Raw genomic sequence first — 21,808 nt, 5'->3', positions numbered from 1 at the left:
TCATTACGTTCTTCAAAAATTTTATGCTTGAATATGTATGTTTAAAATCTGTCCCCATCTTGATTTCATCTGCAAACTGGAATGAAACATATAAAAAAGCTAACGGTTGGGTGGGGGGAGGGTACGGAGGGGGAAGTGGTGTACCCACAACATGACTAACAAAAATGTACAACTGAAATCTCACAAGGTTGTAATCTATCATAACATTAATAAAAAAAAAAAAAAAAAAAAAGCTAACGGTTAAAGATGTGGAAAAACTGAGAGCACTGTGTTTTCCTAATACCGAAACTAATGGATGAAAAAGAATAATACTGTAAAAGAAAAATGGTGATTACTACTCAATTCCAAATTTTGTTTCCATCATTCCACTAGACCCCTCATTCCTTCAACCTCTCCGCTCCTTCTCCGTGCACAGCACTCTCTCATTGCATGTCAGTCTCTCTGACTTTTGCTCCTTGTTTTCCATTTTATGTTCTAGCCCTTTCGTTCTCCCTGTACTCTGGAGACTTTGTTGTTCTTATTAAATAACTGTACAGCCTCTAGCTTGTCTGTAAAGCTAGGTAACTTTATTATTCTCTCTAGAGAAAAGATAACTGTGAAATTGCTTTTACGGGTTTTTTTTTCTTGTTGTAAAAAGTTTCCCCATCTCTATTTTAAAAAGCAAGGAAAGAGAAGATATTTAAGAAAATCTCATACTGTTAAAGTAAAAATATAAAATGTCTAATATGTACAGGATGACTCCATATGGGGAATAAATGTATCTATGTGTATGGACAGATATAGATACAGACAGACAGATACAGACATATAGATATTTGTATGTATACGTATGAGCACAGTGAAAGGTATAGATGGAAATACATTAAACTGTTAACATAAGATACCTCCAGACATGTGGAATTGAACATGGAAAAGGTAAGATTACTAATTTTTTATATACCTGTATTGTTTGAATTGTATAATAAATGTCTGACAATGTAATTTTAAAAAACCACTAGAGTAAGAAGGTACATATAATTAAATGAAACACTCTCAAGTTTTTGAAACAAAGAAAATTTACTTAAATATTAAGCATCAACTCTGTCCTAAGAGTGTGTTGCAACTACTAAGCACAGGTTGACTTATAATCAAGTCAAATAAGAAGGATATCATCATGCTTCTATTGCCACAAAATTGCTGAAAATGTCTTTAAAAGACTCAAGGAAAAGTTCTCTACTCATGAGCAAAAACTAACAATTTATCACAACTAGATTAGGTGCACTCAATGTTTTTAAAGACTTATGTGTTCTTCTTAAGGATGTAAACGCAACAGGCAATAGATGTGATGTGGATGTGAAACCACCCCCATCACTGAAGCAACTGAATTATAAAGATAATACATAAACACACAGGCCTGAAAAGTCAATGAGCCCCAAGCACAAGAAATACAAAGAAAATGACATGAAGGCATATTGAAAACAAATTGCTTAAAACCAATGATAAAGAGATTATCTTAAAAAGGAGCCAGAGAAAAAAATAAGTACTTTAAAAGATAAAGTATGACAGCAAATATTTGGAAACTAGATAATGCGAAAGAGGAATTAGAAAGTATCTTGAACCAAATGAAAATAACAAGACAAAATAGCAAAATGGCAGGATGCAGCTAAAGTAGTACTTTAGCTCTATAAGAATTTATAGTACTAAATGCACGTAGGAGAAAAAAAGAAAGGTCTCAAAGCAATAAGATTACACTTTAAAATACTAGAAAAAGAAGAACAATTGAAACCCAAAATAAGCAGAAGAATAAAAATGATGTATAAATATCAGAGTGGAAATAGATGAAATAGAAAATGAAAACAACAAAGAAAATCAATGAAACCAAAAGCTGATTTTCAGAGAAGATCAAAAAAAGTGATAAACATCTAGCCAGACTGATCAGGACAGAACAAGAAAAACAGATTCTACTTGGGGCCGGCCCAGTGGCCTGGTTGTTAAGTTTGTATGCTCTGCTTCAGTTGCCTGGAGTTCACAGGTTTGGATCCCAGGCACAGACCTAGCACCGCCTGTCAAGCCACACTGCAGCAGCATCCCACGTCAAAAATAGAGGAAGGCTGGCAGAGATGTTAGCTCAGCGACGGTCTACCTCAAGCAAAAAAAGGAAGATTGGCAACAGATGTTAGCTCGGGGCCAATCTTCCTCACAAAAGAAAAAAGAAAAAAAACAGATGCTACAAATGCTATGAACAACTTTACACAAATAAATTCAGCAACTGAGATGAAACAAATTCCTTGAAAGACAAAAACTACCAAAGTGCACTCAAAAGGAAATGGATGACCTGACTAGGCCGACGTCTATTAAAGAAATTAAATTTGTAGCCAAAAACTTTATCACAAAGAAAATTCCAGGGCCAGAGAGCACCACTGGTGAAGCAAACCAAACATTTAAGGAAAAAGCAATTACAATTCTACAGAAACTCTTCCAAGAAACCGAAGAGGAGAGAATACTTCCCAACTCATTTATGAAGTTATCATCATTCCACCACCAAAAGCAGACAAAAATATTACAAGAAAACTACAGATAAATTTCTCTCATGAATATAGATATAAAAATTGTCAACACATTTTTAACAAATTGAATCCAATAATATATAAAAAGGATAATAAATCATGAAAAAGCAGCATTAATCCAAGGGAGGCAAAGTTGGCTTAAGTTTCATCATTTTAATATACCATGGTAAGAAGTCCCTAAAATGACCTCCAGTGATGGCCACTTCCAGGTATCACACTCTTCTTTAGTCCTCAGATCTTGAGTGTAGGAGGCTGCATTCGTTGACTTGTATTCAGTAAACAGAATACGGCAAAAATCACGGGATATCACTTCTGAGAAAAGATTATAAAAAGATCATGGCTTCTGCATTGGTACTGCCTCCCTCTCGTTCCTTCTTTCTTAGATCACTAGCCCTGGGCAAAGCCAGCTGCCATGTGACGAGGCAGCCCTGTGGAGGGGCACAAGTGCAGCTGGACTGAGGACTGCAAACAATCAGGCGAGTTGCACCTTCAAGCGCAGCCACAGCCCTGGCCTACTGCTTGCCTAGAACTTCAGGAGAGACCCTGAGCCAGAGGCAGCAGCTAAGGAGCACCTGCATTCTAGACCAACAGAAACTGTGAGACGAAAAATATGTTTGTCATCTTAAGATGCTGTTTTGGAGTAATTTGTTATGTAGCAATAGATAACTAACACACAGACTTTTTTAAATCATAAGAGTATCTCAATAGACTCAGAAAGAGCATTTGACAAAATCCAATACCCATTCATGATTAAAACTCAACAAACTAGAAATAGAGGAAAACTTGCTTGACATGATACAGGGCATCTACAAAAAAACTACAGCTAACATAAAAGTTAATAGTGAGAAACTGAATGCCTTTCTCCTAAGAACAGGAACAAATCAGGAATGTCCACTCTCATCACTGATTCAACATTGTATTACAAGTTCTAGACATTGCCACAAGCAAGAAAAAAGAAATAAAAAGCATCCATATTGTAAAGTAAGAAATAAAACCGACTTTATTCACAGAAAACATTATTGTCTATGTAGAAAATCCAATGAAACCTACACAGAATCATTAGAATTAATAAGTTTTCAAGACTACAAGATAAATGATCAATATACAAAAATCATTTGTATTTCTGGATAGTAGCCACAAACAATACTAGAAATTTAAATTTAAAACACGTAAACAGCTTCAAATAATATAAAATATTTAGTGATAAATCTGACAAAATACATGCAAGATCTGTACACAGAAACTACAAAACATGGCTGACAGGAGCAAAACTAAAAGGGAAAACCGAAACAGAGGGACCAATTCCTGAGCCTTTCAATTTACTGTGACACTCTCAGGAAGAAACTAATTTCTACGTTTTGGCCATAAAACCTTAATAATTTCTTTCTTAACTTAAAAGAAGATCTACATATATACATATAAATGAAGTGAGGTAACGAATGTATATAAAATGATAATATGAAAAGTGTAAATGGGGATTGGATTGACACAGAGATGATGGGAAAATGGTGACCATGCTTGGAGTCTAACCCTCTCCTTGAAGCATAAACTCCATGGAACTATCTCTTAGTTTTGCCCAGGAGAATATGGAGCTAATCCTACATTCTATTTAACCCTACATTCTATTTTTTACTCAAGGTCTTTGAACTATCTTAGTAAACTAAACTTTCTCAGATGGAAAACTCCATTTATGGGGAAATACATGGGCAAATTTTTTTCTAAATATATGGGGAAAAATTCACGATGAAGTACAACTTTGTAGCACATGTACACTAACACAGGCACAGCCAAAAAAATCAGCAAGGGGTAAATGACACATGTCATTTCAACACATCAGCAGAGGAAAGAAGAGCTGTAAGGATAGCATCAAAGTTAAGAGAATGAACTTAGTTCTTAACTAGTTCATGAAATCATATAAACTCATACAAACCTTTCATTTGCTGCCCTTCATGCTGTCAATTCCGGCAAAACTGAGACTCACAGGATTATCTCTTAACTTTAGGAGACAAAGGGACTCCAATTGGAAATTTTCAAAACTCTCTAAATCTATATAATTTAAGCCAGAAAAACTGTTACAGAATCTACCGCAAGTAAAGCCTTATCTCCTTATTCACACCTTATATTGATTGTCCTACATTCATTAAGATGTTTCCAGTCAGGTAGCCTGTCATTTAATGGGTCTGACTGTGACACACTTGATAATTGCAAACATCAGTCCAAACTGTGCACCTGTGGAAACCAGCTTCTCTAAAGTACTCTACCATTAAGACAGAGGAGCGGCAGCCTTTTCCTAATTTTCAAGAGGGAAAAGTATTTCAACAAAATTTCTAAACTTCAAATATTTCCCACAAACATTCTTAAACATTTCAAGTTTATCACTTTTGTCATCTAGTGGCAAAAGACAAAATTCAAGTAGAAAACAATCATTAACAAAAAACAAGTTTCTCCTGGGGGAGATAGCGTAGTGACCTGAGCATGGAGAGGTAGGCAGTATTATCGAATGCTGCTTGGTGATTTGTACTGAAATATAAACTGATGCTGAGAGATGAACTCTGGAACCAGACTACCTGCGTTCAGACTCCTGCTCCATCACTCGCTACCTGTGTGACCTCTGGCAACTTAGTCAACCTCTCTGTGCCTCAACTTCCTTGTCTATAAAATGGGAAAAAATAACAATTAAAACAAATAATCATAAATATAATAAATAATAATAGGAAACCATAGGTTTGTTTTGAAGATTAAATGAGTTAATTTTAAAATGAGCTTAAAAAGTCCCAATCAATAACTTTAAATAGTTGGCATGTTTCACAGGGTTTACAGTTGGCAGGAGGTTCATGTGCTTTCTGATCAGTTGTGTTCTGTCCTTTGTGAATTGCCTTTTTTGTCATTGCTGTTATCCAATTTTTCTATTGGAATGTCCTGTTTTTTAATTGTTTCCTGAGTGCCCTTTGAATATTATGAATATTAAAACTTTGTCACGTGCATTCCAAAACGTAAAGTTTCTTGGAAACAGTATACTTGTATGAAAACTTGCCTATGGTTAGGGTTTTATTTACTACATTCACAAACACACTTCGTTAGCTCCTGGTTCACACGATGGTGTGTAAACATGTCAATATCCCACAGCGGCTTGCAGAGTGCCGTGTTTTCCAGGCTCCCCATCAGCGGAAGGCATTTGAGACTCAGTATCTTCTTACGCAGCTACACGGAGGCAAAGATGTCATCAACATTATTGCAGCCTTTTCCCACAGTGCCTCACTCAGGGTCTGGTCCATAGTAAAACTAAATAAGGTTCTGCTGAATTAATAAATCAGATTTAAGAAGGTTCATTCAAATAAGTAGTTTTCGTGCTCTCTTGCTGAAAAGGCTGAGGCTCTGGAACATTTATTATCTAAAAGCTACTGTCAAAAAAACAGCAGTCTTGACACAGAAATAAACATACATACACACACACACAAAATGCTATCAACAAAAGTAAAATTTTTATTAACTACAAGCTCATTGTGATAGGCAGAATTCTAAAATGACACCCAATGAGTATGATGAGCCATCCCTCCCATGATTATGTTAATGTGATATGGCAAATGGGAGATCACTTTGGGTGGGCCTGACCTAATCAGGTGAGCCTCTCAAAAGCAAAGAGTTTTCTCCAGCTAGTTGCAGAAGAGGAATTCAGAGAGATGTGATCTGGCTAGCCTGGAAGAAAGCAAACACATCATGCTGTGAACTGCCGATGGGGGCCACATGGCACAGAACTGCAAGGTAGGCCCGAAGAGCTGAAAGTGGTCACTGACTAACAACTATAAGGAAAATGTGGACCACTGTCCTACAACCACAAGAAAATGAGTTCTGCAAACAATTAATGAGCTTGTAAGAGGATCCTGAGCCCCAGGAGAGAATCACAACTGTGGCCAACACCTTGATTTCAACCCAGCTGGACTTAGGGCAGAGAAGCCAGCTATGCCATGCCTGGACTTCTAACCTACAGAAACTGCAAGATAATAAGCTAGAAAGTTTGTGGTAATGTGTTACACAGGACCAGAAAACTAATATACTTGCTTTACTGAAATTGCTTGAAGCACTTTGATATTTGAGCGGAATGTTCTTAGGAACATGTTGCAGATACCACCTTCCGAATTTGATACACTGTATCGGATCGAGGAGAAAATAAGTCACGATGTTATGACTATTATCAATAAATGACCATATACTGAGAGTTTTCTACATGATGTAACTCCATCAACATTATAAAGCCCAAACAAGCTCTCCACATAATAAACTTTATACACAATTGATGCTGGTCTCCACTTGGCCGGGGGGTTGTGTGAATAATACCAGTATCAGCACCTGCTTTGTGCATGCATCTTCATCCAGGAAAGTAATCTATCCTTGAGTTTTCCGCACACGGCAAAGTGACTGTTCTGGAAAAGTTTCAAGTTTCCAATATTTGGGACAAACAACTTAAACGTGATCTGGCCATCTCTGTTAACCACGAGCACAAACAAAAGCAGAGTCCAGGCCACAAAGATAGCGGGAACCAGCCTTGCTGACTTCACGAACTTGTCAGGCAATTCGCCCCACAAACCCCGAAAAGAAGACAGGGGAGGCTTTCCTGGAGAAGGCTGTGGGCAAGATGCAGTAAGAATCGTGCTCACCCCCCTGGAAGCTGCAATTTCTGGCAGCTCTCACAGTACAATTATTGAAGTACCCAGGGTAGGCGAAGAGAAGAGTGAGTAGACTTGAGCTCTTCTTGCAATAAAAGAAGGTTCTAGAAGCCAAATTATACACTGGCGCTACTCCCTAATGCCTGTGTTCATTTGAACTCTTCTATCTACCTGTCAGTAATCTAAATAAACATTTCCCCTCCCCAAACAGAATCTGTCTTTCTTCTCATGACAAAACGCTTACAGTCTTGATGACAGATTTAACCTCAGATTATAACAAAACTAGGGGACAGAAATATGATATGTCAAATTGGAAAAAAAAAATCAAGGCGAACCCATAACCCCAAAAGCAGATGTTTCCAACCAGCAAACAGTAGCCCTTTGATCCACTCTAACTTTCATGTGCACCCCTAGTGCCCAGATTCTGGTCTATGTTCCAATTTTCCACTTTGAAAAAAGAGAAATCCTTAGAAAGTAACCTGATTCCAGTTCACAGGGCAGGAACACAAAACAGCTGTGAAATACCCAGCTGTTACGGGAAAACTAGGATCATTTCAAAACTGTCAAGGACGATGCTAGAAGGAAAAAGGAATCTGCCTGTAGGGGTTCCTACTGGCCAGACTGTGATTATGTAGTTGAGCATCAAAAGGAAAATCAAATTATGGTTAAATGGAACAAGTTGAGTTATTGAAAGACCATGAGTTCATTATAATTTCAAGAGAAAAAAGTTAATATGAAGGGCAAATCGCAGTTATAACATAAAAGAAGGATGATTATAACGGGATCTGGTTGGTTTCAACACACGGAACTGTGAGTAAGTCAAGCAGTGCTAGAAAAAGTAGGAACTGTACCAAGAACAGGAATAACTGAGCAGGGCCTGTGGAGAGAGGGGCTAAGCAGCACAAGTGTAGAAAGAGCAGCAACACAGGATGCTCCAATGACAGAACAGGTCAATATAACATAATAATAGACTAAAGAGGACATGGTGTTGCCTAAGCAACAGTTTCCAAAGAATGTATCTGGTGGAGAGACGCCAGACTGAAAACTTACATGAAATCAATGTGGAAGGCATTTTTTGGAAATCAGTTAAATTTTAATAACTAACTGAAATTTAACCCTTAAAAATAAAATTCAACTTGACTGCTAATGTGCTAAGTGACTCAGATCTGAATCACTTAGGAAGAAACAACCAAGACCCCAACAATCGACAACTCAGATTCTGCAACCCCAGCTATTCTGAGAAGGTACTGTTCTACTTGTGGACTTGTAAAGACTACACGACCCCAAGAAGATTCAAAAAATATTACTACTGAAACCCCTGGAATGGATCCAAAAAAGTAGATCTATAACCCTAGGAAGGTATAAAAAGACATAAAGATGGGGCCAGCCCGGTGGTGCAGCGGTTAAGTTCACACGTTCCCCTTTGGCAGCCCGGGGTTTACCGGTTCAGATCCCGGGTGTGGACATGGCACCGCTTGGCAAGCCATGCTGTGGTAGGCATCCCACATATAAAGTAGAGGAAGATGGGCCTGGATATCAGCTCAGGGCCAGTCTCCCTCAGCAAAAAGAGGAGGATTGGTAGCAGTTAGCTCAGGGCTAATCTTCCTCAAAAAAGAAAAAAAAAGGACAGACAGAAACAGTAATGAAATTAATTAAACCCACAGTGTTGGTGTATAGGATGAGTGTGCGTAGTAATATAATCTGCAATAATCATATTTGTGCATGTTTTCTTTGTTTAAGGTATCTGAAATATGTTAAAATAATGTCACACGAAATTAGTATTTGAAGTTAAGGGAATTTAATGAAGTCAGTAACATTTAAATAGATTGAAACAAATGGTTTTCAAAATTACATTTATTAGCCATATATATTTTTAAGGACGTGGGCACTTCGCCAAGTACAAAGGCCACTAGTTGTGGATGTTCCAGGCACAGAAGACCCTTGGACATTCTATACACGATCAGCTTTCATTGCCCTTTACACATACATTGTTAGTGTCTCAGCAGAGGACAACCAAGCCATAGACTTCCTCCCACACTAAGCATGGACCCACCATGTTGTTCAAGACTTGTCTCAGATTACTTTTGCTCAGAAGCCCCTGTTGATTAAATCCCACCCACTCAGACCAATCCTTTCTTAAGAATTCATCTTAGTGATTGTGCATTTAATCTGCTCCAATATTTTGCATACCCTGGATTGTGATTATTCTTTTTGCAATACTTTAATTTCAACAACCTGAATGTTTCCTCTAAAGGGCAAAGGCTGTGTTTTCTATTCATTTCATAGCCCCCAGGAATACCTTTTACTTCAAATCTCTACTTGAAGGATCTAGTACAGGATTTTGGCTAACTCATGGAAAACAAGGAGCTTCTATAGGTTAAAAGTAGTTTTCTCAACTCATAGGGCCAGGAAAAAACACCTTTGGTACCTCTGCCCAAGGCCAATCTCAGTAGATAGCTGTGCTCTCAGTACCGCCTGAAAACAACAGACATTCCAATATTAGTGAGCATTAAGGATATGTTTTCTCTATGACTGCATTTTTTCGCACTTCCTTATTCCATGTAGAAACTGAAGTGACAAAACTCACATAAGCTGGGATGTCTCATGGTACTTGAAAGCAGATAAAAAGAAGAAATCATCACAAATGCCAAAATAAACTTCAGTTCTTTTATTTTTTCCAGTAAATTCAACAGAACCTAGAACTTCCAACAAGGTTAAAGATGCACCCACACATTTGGCTATTTATCTGAATCAATTATTTTTGTCCACTCATCATTAACAGGGGTCTGTACATTAGCTGGCAGACTCAAAACTCAGTAAAAATTGTTAGAAATTCAAACAGCGTTGGAGGCTCCGAAAGTCACAGTTTGACCTACAATTTTAGCTTGGAGCTATGCAAAATCCAGACAACCGTCTCCCAAACTCACAGCAGTGGATCCGAAAGAGCACAACTTAATTCAGTTAAGGTTGGCATTCATTTCAAGTGAATTCATTCAAGCTGAAAATTGTCCCTTTGAATCAACCATTTTCTGGTGATCAGCATTTTACCGAGTTCAGAGTGTGATCTTCTCTACTTCTTTACTCCACACTCTTCATGAAGGCAGACACTAGAAAAAGAATTGGTTTAAAAGACTTGAAGCTGACCCACAGCAGACGCGCCTCACGCATGAGGCAGAAAGCTAAGTCACGGTCTTTTGACATTCATGAAAGGAATATTCATGACAGGTCCAATGCAAAACTGAGAAAAGCAAAAGTCCTGATCAGAAACAACTTCTTACACTTGTTTTTCCCCTTGTCCGATACCCTGTGAGGGCCTGATGGCTTTCTCCTACTCGATATCTTCTCTCAAAATCTGCTCCCAGTAAAAAAAAACCCATCATCAGTCATTTACAATTTTTTGAACACTTAAATCAGAGTATTACCTCTCCCAGAATTATTTGAACTTTAACCATTATAGAATAAAAAGCTTCATCCCTTGTCAGAAAGGAATTTCAGCTATCGGGGATATGTGGGCAAGGTATTATGGTGGGGAGGAGGGGAGGGGAGGGGAGGAGGCAGGTTTAATGCCATTGGGATCATAATCCATGACAGTTGCCTTCATCTCTAACCTAAACCTGCAAGATCTAAAAGTATCTTGTCCTCTCTTTGGTTGTAGGCTTCTCTCTTCTCTCATGTGCGTGTAGAGGTGGGAGTGTAAATGGCTACATGGAGCAAAGATATGAGATGTGTTATCTATGTGTATATAAAGGATATATGCACGAGTATATCTCTACTTAAAGCTGTGTTTTATCAGAACCAAGATCTTGCCTAAAATCACCTTCAGAACATTAGCGAATATACAGGCAAGCCTGCTGCCCACATAAGTCAGAACTAAGTGACTTAGAGTAAGTCAGTAAAGCTCTCTCAGTCTCAGTCTTCTCATCTTTAAAATGACACAGCTGGAGTCTTAAGATCTTTTACAGCTCAACCTCTCAATTATGAACTCTAGACAACAGTTTACAGCTGGTAAATGATTTTAAATAGATCAACTAGATAAAGCCAGACACATAAATTCACTTCTCTGTGCTTCCTTTTCTGCTCCATTTCCCTTAGGATTTTAGGGTTCAGAAAGGAGGCAGATAGGTTCACACTATGAACCCTCCTCCTGCTAGCTCCAGCCTCTGCAGATCTTCTTTAACTAAATCCTGGCATCGTTTCTCAGTGATGGCGTCCTGGGCCTTCAGGAATGACTTGTGAGCAAGACGCTGCAGCAGCCACATTCCAGGACGTTTGACAACCCTGTTTCTATCTACCAAATGCTAGTTGTGCCCCTAAGTCACTCTCACTGTCACAAACAAAATAGCTGCATGAAGAACCAAGTCATTTTTCGATTGTACCTCATAATTTGTCACTTAAATGTACGCTGTCTCACAAATGTGCACATAATTGACTGTGGAATTTGTTTTCATGTGTTTGGTTCATTTTGCTGGGGTGGGAAGAGGTCTTCGCTTTCCTCTGTTTCTCGGGTGTTCCTTACACTTCTATGACCAGACTGTAAACACCCTGAGCACAGAAACCATATCTTCCATTTCTTTAACGTTCCCAAAGCCCAAAAGACAGCATGAAATGGGTGTTCCGTTAATGTTTACTCAAAGATGGATTGTTTTCCTTATTATAAGTCATCCCCTTTAACCAAACATAGGCCATTAAAAAAGTTCCTCCTAAGAATCCACAAAACAATGAGGCACCTTCTGAGCGAGATCTTTTCTAGTCAAGGAAAAGGCTTTCACCAGCTGATCCCACTCACCAGACTTCAACGTCTATTATTGTGATTTAATTTAAAATGTTTATTTTTCTACTGACTGGCTTCTTTGGGGTTTGACCTAATTTCATTTAAATCCTGAATCCATGGGCTAATGGACACAGTTGAACGGAGAACTCTTGAGGACATTACATTCCTTTACGCCGCTTCAGTGATCGTAGTTTGGTTACAACCCTTACTGGGCTGCAATGATTACCACCAAGAGGTTTAATACTCATTTTGCTGATTCTACTATGAAATATTTAGGTGGTCTTCCCAGCAGCTTAGACTTTAATATATATATTGCTAAAATAATTTTATTTAGTTGCTTTCCCTTCTGTTACAATTATACACAATTTAGATATAAGAGCTATGGTTTTGCTTATAGGCTCCCATAGATAGATGCATACATTTACTGACTGCTAGGTTCTTTATTTCATCCAAATCATGATGATAAATTTAACGTAAGGTTTAACGAGCACTCATAGTAACGTAGAAATACCATCTCTATTGTTAGTTGTGGCCTATATAGGTTTTTCGAAATGTAGTTATCTTTGGGGATCAAGATTTCACCTGGAATATTCTCTAACCCCTTGCTGCATGTGGACCAGCAGCACTGGCATCACCTGGTATCTCAGCCCCTCTACCCACCCAACAGTCCCACTCAGTCAGAACCTGCATTGTAATAAGATCCCCAGGGGATCTGTGTGCACGTTAAGGTTTGAGGCCCAGTCCTCGAAACCACATTAATAACAGATTCTGCTGCTATGGTCAAATAAGTGATCGAGATTGTGAGAGAGGTCAAGGCTTTTAGAGGCAAAATTTGCTTCAGTCTATCTGGGTATGGTATGAGTAGCAATCATTTCAATATTCTTTGGGTAACATTTTTGCTCAAACTTCCCAGAAAAGATCATGATAATTTCAGATAATTCTTTAATATAATCTTGAACTCCGAAATAAAATTTTCCAATAAGGTACAGCCAACATATTTATATTGGGTACACCCAATAGATTTATGAATTTTTAAAAAGCAAGGGGATTGGAGTGAGTGAGGAAAAAGAAAAATATACACGGGTTATAACAAAATTATAAAAGGATCCTACATCTGTGAAGAGTACCATGTATCCTCTAACAGGTTCTTCCCTGGGGAAAATTTTAAAATGCCCTTCACACGCATGGCATAACTACTGAACACGTCCCGCCCCAGATTGGACAAAGAACATGAACTCCTATTCACAAAGAGAAGGACACGGCAATTCCGTGAAAGTCTGGGCCTCTTTTAGTCACTGTTTCCACTAAAAACTTACTAAATATCCCAAAAAGGTCAAGAGGAGAAAGAAGACACGTGAATTTTCTGACTCCCACTTGACACCCATAACTATATCCTTGTTAAAATTCCATCATGGAAAAAAGACAGGAGTGTAGCATTCATGTCATATGGCCAAATGAATATATAGCGTTGGGAGATGAAATATTAGAATTGACATCTATATTGCCTCCCCATCCCACTTATAGCCAGAGGCACAGGAAGTGGGGCACATGGAATGAGAATCCCCATGCATAGCAAGGGAGTGGCTTTGGAGAGACTCCACAAAGCAAAAGCCTATTCCAACCTACAAAATCCCACAGCTGCGGTGGGGAAGTGGAATACCCATTCTCGACAAACAGAAGACTCGAGCTACACAAAGTGGCACACACTGCATGGCTAATTAGTTTCTTCATCAAGACACTTCCCTCAAAGCTCTTATTCCAGAAAAGAAAAAGTCTGTTCCTGCAAGTAGGGACTTTTTTCCCCTCTCTCATAGAATTTAGGTTTAAATATAGTTTTTCTTTTTATTAGGTTTTGTCTTGGTTTCTACCTGAGAAGGGGAAACCAGAGTGTGTTTTCAAAGGACCCCACACAGTGCAGAGGTATGAAATAAGCTGGGAAGGGGGAGTGACTAATTTTAACTACAGCAATTTTAAAACATCTACCACATCAGAAGCATTAATAACGAATAAACAGATCAGGCTGAACTCAGATTCATAGATGTTTGAAATCAACAACATGGTCTAGGATGCCTTCTACCTGTATACATATGCTTACTGTTTGAGGGCTTGTTTTTTGGGGTTTTTTTTAACATCATGAGGACTGGAGAAGCCATCATTTGTCACAAAGGCTGTGCAAACAGTCTCAGGTGCCTTCTGAATTCTGTTTTGTTTCTCTTCTGAGTTTCACCTCACCACCCATAGCTCCTTTGTACTAAAGCAGGCTAGTTCTCCCTTCATGTTTATACCTTTCAAATATCTGTAGCTCCCTATTCTGTCCTTCCTGTAAGGTAAAGCATCCAGAAGGCACAATAACATTAAACACGAAAACTGAAAAGAAGACACTACTGGAGGTACTGACTGATCCATTAGGACCCGAATTTCTTTCCCCTGGTAACCATATGAAGAACGTTTAAAAATAAAGATTATAAATATTTTCAAATTCCTTCCCTGAAGGAGAAATAAAATTGTATACTATCTTCTTACTCTGAAACAGACGGCTATATAAATGAATACAACTTAAATCTCCTCACCTACAATAACCATCTTGTTAATACAATTTAAATGCATTATTAATGCTTTGATAATTTAGTGATTAATGTCGAGTGATGTTACAAAGTTTAATGTCTTTATTCTAATAAAATAAATCTAGATGCACACCCCACCAAAGGATTCAGCAAAATATAGGGCATCACTCAATATAGGATTGACTTTTGAAGCTCTTAAAATTTTCAGAGAATCATATATGGGTCACTAACCACAGAGAGCTCATGAAGAGAAACAGAGGGAGCAGTGAACCTTTGGGGAGAAAATGGAAGTATCTTTCAAAGCACCTTTAACAATTGGTCCATCTATTGTCAAGAGCTAAAATTTCAGCAACAATAAATTTGACAGCAATCCATTAATAATAAAGTCCTAACTGATTTCATGGGGACTGGTTCTGTAAATGTTTCCTATGACTGAGAAAAGTCAACAGTGAATCCTAACTGAGATATCCAACGTGAATAGAGCAGAGCAGTGGGATACACACATCCTGCTGCTTGTCTGCCACGTGAAAACAAACCCCATTGCTTCCAGGAGCATTTCACTGTCATCTTTGTATTTTTAGTGAGATCTCACTTAGCTGACGAATAAGCTGCTGGGGCAAGCTTGTATCAGTTGGGCAGCAGAGGAAGTCTATAGAACATATACCCTTCCAAAACCTGCCAGATGATAAATAGAAGACTGGATCATTCTTTTACATCCTCCTTTTATCCATTCAAACCCAATAGCATTAAGAAATTGTCATATATACTCAATAAGCAAGCAAAGTGGAAAAGGATCTTGGCCAAGATATAATGCAAGTTGATAGAAAAGAGAGATGGAAATTAAGGATTTCTAGTGATGATGACAATGATGATGATGGCTATTATTGAGCTTTTATTATTTATTATATATTTATTATATAACAGTCCATGAAAAATGCTTTATAAGTAGTTTCTCAATTAGTCTCTACAAAAACCCCATGAGATACTATCATTATCCTGACTTTAGAGATGACTAAATTGAGATACACAAGAATTAAATAACATGTCCAAAGCCACACAGAGAGTAAGCCGAGGAAACAGGATTTATTCCAGGACTCTAACTACAAAGTTCAAGCTCTTGACCACCAGATTGTCTTCCTAACATGTTCCCTGACACTTAGATCCTGAGAGAAATAAGCAAAGGACAGGTCTGCAATACTTCTCCCATTCTCTGTTCCCCGATACGAAAGAGAAGTACTTTTAAAGCAGAGCAAAACACCTGCTCTGTGGTTTAAGGTTTTCTGACCCATCCTCCTCTCCTACCCCCAACTTCCACCACCCAAATTTAACATGCTTTTGACTGATCTGATTTTGAATCAGTCTCATATCAAAAGTCAGGCCTGAACAGCAAAGTAGTTATGGGGGCAAAATGATTCATGAAGGAGAGGCTGATGGGGAAGATGGGATGACTCTGGCATTAGACATAACCATGTTGAATCTTCCTCCTCCATATGTGTTTGTTTCCTGAATAGTAGGTTAAAGGCATGGATATAAACTGCTGACTGGTCCAGTCTAAGAATCATCAAATCAACCGATGGCAGATAAATGGACAGCTCTGAGGGCCTTAACTTGGCTTTCTAGAAAGGATCCTCTACCAGAAAAAGGAATCTGGATTTAAGAGAAGCAATATCAGGAAGGAATTTGAGAAAGAGAATGTTATATTGATGAAGCCAGGTGTACCTCATCCAGTGGAAAACTGCTTAACATGGCATCAAGCTTACCCCTCTCTTATTCCTTTCTGTATAACTCAGAGGATACCTTGGGCTTCTGGATTGAGTGTCCACCGAAAACAGCAGTGGGGAGTGAAAGAAGGCTTGCAGTGGGCACCAGGAGACTGAGGAGTCCCACCCTCCTATTGGCTGAATGAATGATGATGAGCCAATTAGATAACATAATTGCTGAAGTACCGGAACTTCCAGTTCTAAGAGTCTCTGATTCTATAAGAGGGCCCCAACTTGATCAGTCTCTGCTTATAAAGTTAGATACAGTAAGGGACTAGAAGCAGAGGGGTGAAATTCAAATATTAAAAATGACAAAAGCCACCGTCTAGCCTCCCACTAAATAGTTCAGCTGATTGTTGCTCTCTCTCAGCAAAGAATTGACATGCAAATCTAAGTAGCCTGATTATCATGCTCAATTACCAGGCCATGTAAAGAACCCAAATGTGATAGATCCATAGATCATTCCTTCAGTGCATCTCTGTTCCTCATTCTTTGGCCCTCTTCACAGGCTTTTATTTTTAGTGTCTCTATATTATCCATGTGGAAACGTGATTTAATGAAATCATATAAAGGGGGGAAAATTGCTTGTCCTTTCCATATAAATTTCATCAGAATGAAATTCTGAGACATGCTACCACATGGACGAAACTTGAAAACATGCTAAGTGAAATAAACCAAACACAAAAGGACAAATACTCATGATTCTACTGAATATGATGTGAGATACCTGGAATAGGCCAATTCATAGACATAGAAAGTAGACTAGAGATTACCAGGGGCTACAGGGAGGCAGAATGGGGAGTTATTATTTAATGGGTACAGAGTTTCTGTTTGGGATAATGAAAAAGTTCTGGAAATGGATAGTGGTGATGACAGCAAAGTAATCATTGCCAATAAATTATATACTTAAAAATGATTAAAACGGTAAATTTTGTTCTGTGTATTTTATGCCACAATAAAAATAGGAAAAAAAATCAAAGCATACAGTTTCTGTTTCATAACGACCCGAAATGAAAAAAACTTACTCTCAAATTTCTCCTTGAAATATTTTAAAAAGAAGTAGATTGTAAGTTTCATGAAGACAGGGACCAGATCTGTTTTACTTACTGTTACATAGTAGTTACACTGTTAAACAGTAGACTTTCCATAAATGTTTGTTTAATAAATAAGTGATTAAAGGAAAATAGAGGAAGGATTCTCCTAAGTGGGAAATATAATATTTAAAAAGCATCAAATTTATTTATTCATCAGAAAGTACAATGGAGTATATTCCAGAGAAAAATACCAATGCTATTCTACCTAAACTCCTTCAAGGAGCATTGTATATCCATTTCATCTGTACTTCTGTCACAGTATGTTTTACACATAGTAGATGGCTAATAAATGTTTGTAGAATAAGGAATAAAAAATTGTGTAATTGTAAAATCAATGTCATATTACAGCTCTACTATTCCTGTTTTTAAAAATCACTTACTTTTCACAAATGTACAATTCCTTCTGTCACAGGGCAAAAAAATAAACCTCACGGCTTACACAAAGTGAAGGTAAAAATATAAATAGCTAGAACACATCACTATCAGAAAAAGAAACAGCAAACACAGGGAACATCATCTTCTGAATCGGAGAAAAGTTTTTTTTAAAAAAGAACAACTAAAGTATGGAGAAGAATAGCTTATAGTCCATCTTGACTTTTTAGAAAATAATAAGTAGTCAAAATAAATGAAAATCTGAATACTCTTTTGAATAAAAACCAATTATTCATTCCCAAAAATCAATGTCCAACCTTTATAGTAAATAGCTGAGTGAATAAAGAAGCATACTTAAGGCTCCTCCCCCCAAAAAAGTTCTAGAGAACCCTAACATATTATCAATATTTCTCTCAAGTAGTCTATTAAGTAATCAGCTGTTTTTTCTTAAAAATACTTATGTCACAAAATTATCCACAAGTGACTTATACCCAACATGCTACAGCAAGTTACTGATGATTTTCTCAAATAATCTTCACTCCCTGCATCATTTATATTTTATGTGAATTACTGAGTTCAAGTACACATAAGCAGAATATTTTTAAAGTAAAAACTCAAATGCTGACATCCTTAACATTCAGCATCTATACAATAGATGGATCCTTATAAACTTACTAGGAGTACATGATATAGCGGTCTCACTTTGAACAATATTAAATCATGTCCTTCAACTTCAACTGCCCCATCCCCAATATTGTGTGCCAAATAACAAAGGAAATTGGAATTCAACCTCTGTAGATATCAAGGTTCACATTTCTGTCTCTCAACTGTTATCTTCTTCACAAGCAGGTAAGCATCATTTTGGAGTAGCCTGTTTGCTGCCCCGGTCCTTAACACACGCAGGGGTTCTCCATTAGTATCCAAAATGCTAACAGTCCACTCTTAGAGCCAGTACTTTAAGCAGAACTGCATGAAGGATTATCACTTCCGTACATGAAAGCACAGATACCAAAGGTGTAATGATGCAAAATACCAGCACACTGACCTCTGCCAGGCAGCACACACTTAAAGCAGGTGCATTTCTGTGCTCCAGAAGGATACAGGGTGGGATATGCAAGGGGAAGCCTCGGATCCCTAATGTATGAGGGATGCCTATTCCACTCAGATCCAATCCAGCTAATTCATGGACATCAGTTTACCCAAATGAAAAAAGTGGTCTCCTGCCCTTCAGCAGCTTGACTCAGGGGGCATTCAGCCAAGCACAGCCAGGCAAAACAATCCGTAACATGTCTTTAAGCTATAATAAATAAGATGAGTTTCAGAAGAAATAAGATTCAGCTATGGCAAAGAAGCACAGTTGCTAACCCTTTCCCTCATCTTATCTCTGCCACTGGTGTTTACAAACTACAAGCAGTAGCCTCAGGAGCCTCAAGAGACTCTCCCGTGAGTAACCGCCTGTCAGATCCCTAATTTAAATGCCCCCTTGATCAATCTGTGATGTTTGGCAGCTAAATAGAAGAGGGTGAGTAAAATGACATGCATAAAATGAATCCTTTTCAAGTTGTAAATGAGTGAGTCAGGATTCAGACTTGCCGAGATGCTCCAAATTAAAACCCTTGCTCTAATTTTAAACATGCTCCGTCTTACCGTTTTGCTGTTGTCTCTCTCAGGCTCGATTCACCTGGAACTCTTTAACATGTCTCTAGCAATGTGTTTGCACCAGGCCAGGTTCATACAGCAACTGAATTCACATCTTTCTGCACTAGCAAGCTGAAATGGTATGGCCGTACTACAACCAAGAAAGGGGGAAGCAGAAGCAAAAAAAAAAAAAAACCCCAGAAATCACCGAAGAGAAGCTAATCTCAGTGGAATACGACCAAAAATGGTTCAGAAGAACACAAAGGACATGCTAACATTCTGTATTAATAGCTTGAGCAGTTCTATTTTTTCCGAAAAAAATTTAATTATTTTTTCTCCAAACACGATGGACTTGCCTGTGGAGTTCCCAGGAAGGCAGAGTAAACGGGCTCTGCAGCAGCATTGCAGCCAAAGTAAGCGTGCATATGCTGTCCAGGCAATTCACAACACACTGTCTCTTCAGAGAGATATTGATTTGCAATGCAGGGCTGCTTCAAAAGAATACAGAACAGGAGCCAAACAGCTAATGGTGATTGCATAGGAGGAAGAGCATTTAATCAAGGGGATGCACCTCATCATGCTCAATTCAATTTTTTAAAAGCACTAGAGAAAGCCAGTGTCTTGAATGACAACCCCATTAAACAATAATCTGAGGTCCTATAGAAGGCCAAGTTTAGGCTACCATTATTCACGTTGCAAAAGCCACTGAAACGGTTAATGTGTCTAGGTGCATCTATTTGTGATATGCAAATGACATACAGTGAGAACTCTATGCACCAAGTATGTGAGGTAAAAAGAATGCACAGGTGTAGCATTTACAGAACTAAAGTGATAAAATACATAGTTACAAGCCTGCAGAATTCTTGGTGGGGTTAGAGTTCAGACCACTCTCAAAAGTAAAATACCAACACAAACCAGATCTCACACTCATTAGGCTAATTGTGTCAAGTCATACCACACGGTGCTGGGTGGTAAGGAAGAATGCCAAAGTGCTACTCTCATAGCGACCCCTACAGGAGAGTGGTTGATCTACAACTCAACCTTGTTTAAAGTCTCCTATCCTCAGAAAATCGAACCACAAAAGAAGCATAACTTACATTAAGACACAAAGATATAACTGAGAAATCTGTTAGACAAGAAATAAAAAAAGTCAGGCACGAAACCTGATCCCACAGATATTCACTTAATTAAGGAATTCAAGTACAAGAGGAGGTAACTACTGCGTCACTGGTGATTGGCCATTATTCCCATAGCTCCCAGGACTGGGTACACACTTACAATCACAAAGCTCAGGGAAAAGCATTTTCCCTTAGCATCCTAATTGTTTTAAAGGAATCATCTCTCTTATCCCCCATCTGCAAACCATCTTCACCTTAGTCCTTTTGAATGACACTGTGAAGATACTGAATGTTATTTTTTTCTCTGCAACACAAAAGCTCACTCAAAAGTCTTACAAAAAGTTCTTCTTCAAATACAAATATTATGTATTTCCTTCACCAAAGCCAAGAGAGAAAGCTATCTCCTTAATCTCTGAAAACTATTGAGTTATAAGAACACCATTTCTGAGGAGTGGACTTCATTTCAGCAAGTCTTTCAAGAATCTGAGGCTTTGTTTGTGATTGCTCAACCCTCCAGCCCACCGGGACTCTCCCTTTTCAGAACGAACAGCACTTATTTGAATCATTTAGGACTCAATCATATGATATCTCATAAAACTCTCTTGCATTATTGGCATTTTCCCCATTTTAAGGCCCTTGATGAATGAACCATATCAACTGCATCTTTTTTTATTCCCCCATAGCAAATAACACAATGCTGGGCATCTAGCAAATATTAAATAGTTAAAAGAGTTAATGAATTTCCCAACTCCATATGTTAGGGCTTAGACAATCTCCCCTCCCCCATCATTCAATGTTCCCTAAAAAGAATCCATGTTAGCAGTGTTATTTTCAGTCATTTCCTCTAAGGAGTTCCTATATCTTTTTTTCTATAGAGTTGGGGGATAAGGGCAGGTATAGTATTCATGTTCACTAAGCTACCCTGTATAAAAACCAACAAACTTAACACAAAATTGTTCCTCCTTTATTCTTTCATTTATTCATTCAATAAACACATATGATGCACCCAGCAACGTGAACAGCCATATTCTCTGCATTCAAGTAACTCAATGAGTGGTTAAAAATAAAGCAAGTGATTACAATACACTGAAATGAGTGTTTTGAGAGCACTTAGCTGGTTATAAATAATGTTCATTAGGTACCTCACAGATGACTTCACTGAGAAGGCAGCATGAGGCCTCCAGGCACTGTCCAGGAAGGGATGGGCATTTGAGGAACAGCACGACAGGACTAAAGGATCAGAGGCCTGAAATTGGAAGCTGTCTGAGGAAACCACCAAGC

The 21,808-nt window shown here is 38.2% G+C and overlaps 1 protein-coding gene across 6 annotated transcripts in view; it reads right to left on the bottom strand.

Moving 5' to 3' along the window:
* CDK14 (cyclin dependent kinase 14) overlaps positions 1-21,808 on the bottom strand; it is a 549,770-nt gene that overhangs the window by 421,890 nt on the left and 106,072 nt on the right. Inside the window, exon 1 of one of the 6 annotated variants that reach the window (XM_070264495.1) lies at positions 19,419-19,891. The exons of the other annotated variants lie outside the window; for them this stretch is intronic. The gene's annotated coding sequence lies outside the window, so the exon portion shown is untranslated. Of the gene's footprint in view, positions 1-19,418; positions 19,892-21,808 lie in introns of those variants that run through there. 6 annotated transcript variants of the gene reach the window in all.

The sequence above is a fragment of the Equus caballus genome, chromosome 4, assembly GCF_041296265.1.
Source record: "Equus caballus isolate H_3958 breed thoroughbred chromosome 4, TB-T2T, whole genome shotgun sequence".
NCBI lineage: Eukaryota > Metazoa > Chordata > Mammalia > Perissodactyla > Equidae > Equus > Equus caballus.
The sequence above is the reverse complement of the archived record's forward strand: the minus strand, read 5'-3'. Positions and strand labels throughout refer to the sequence as shown.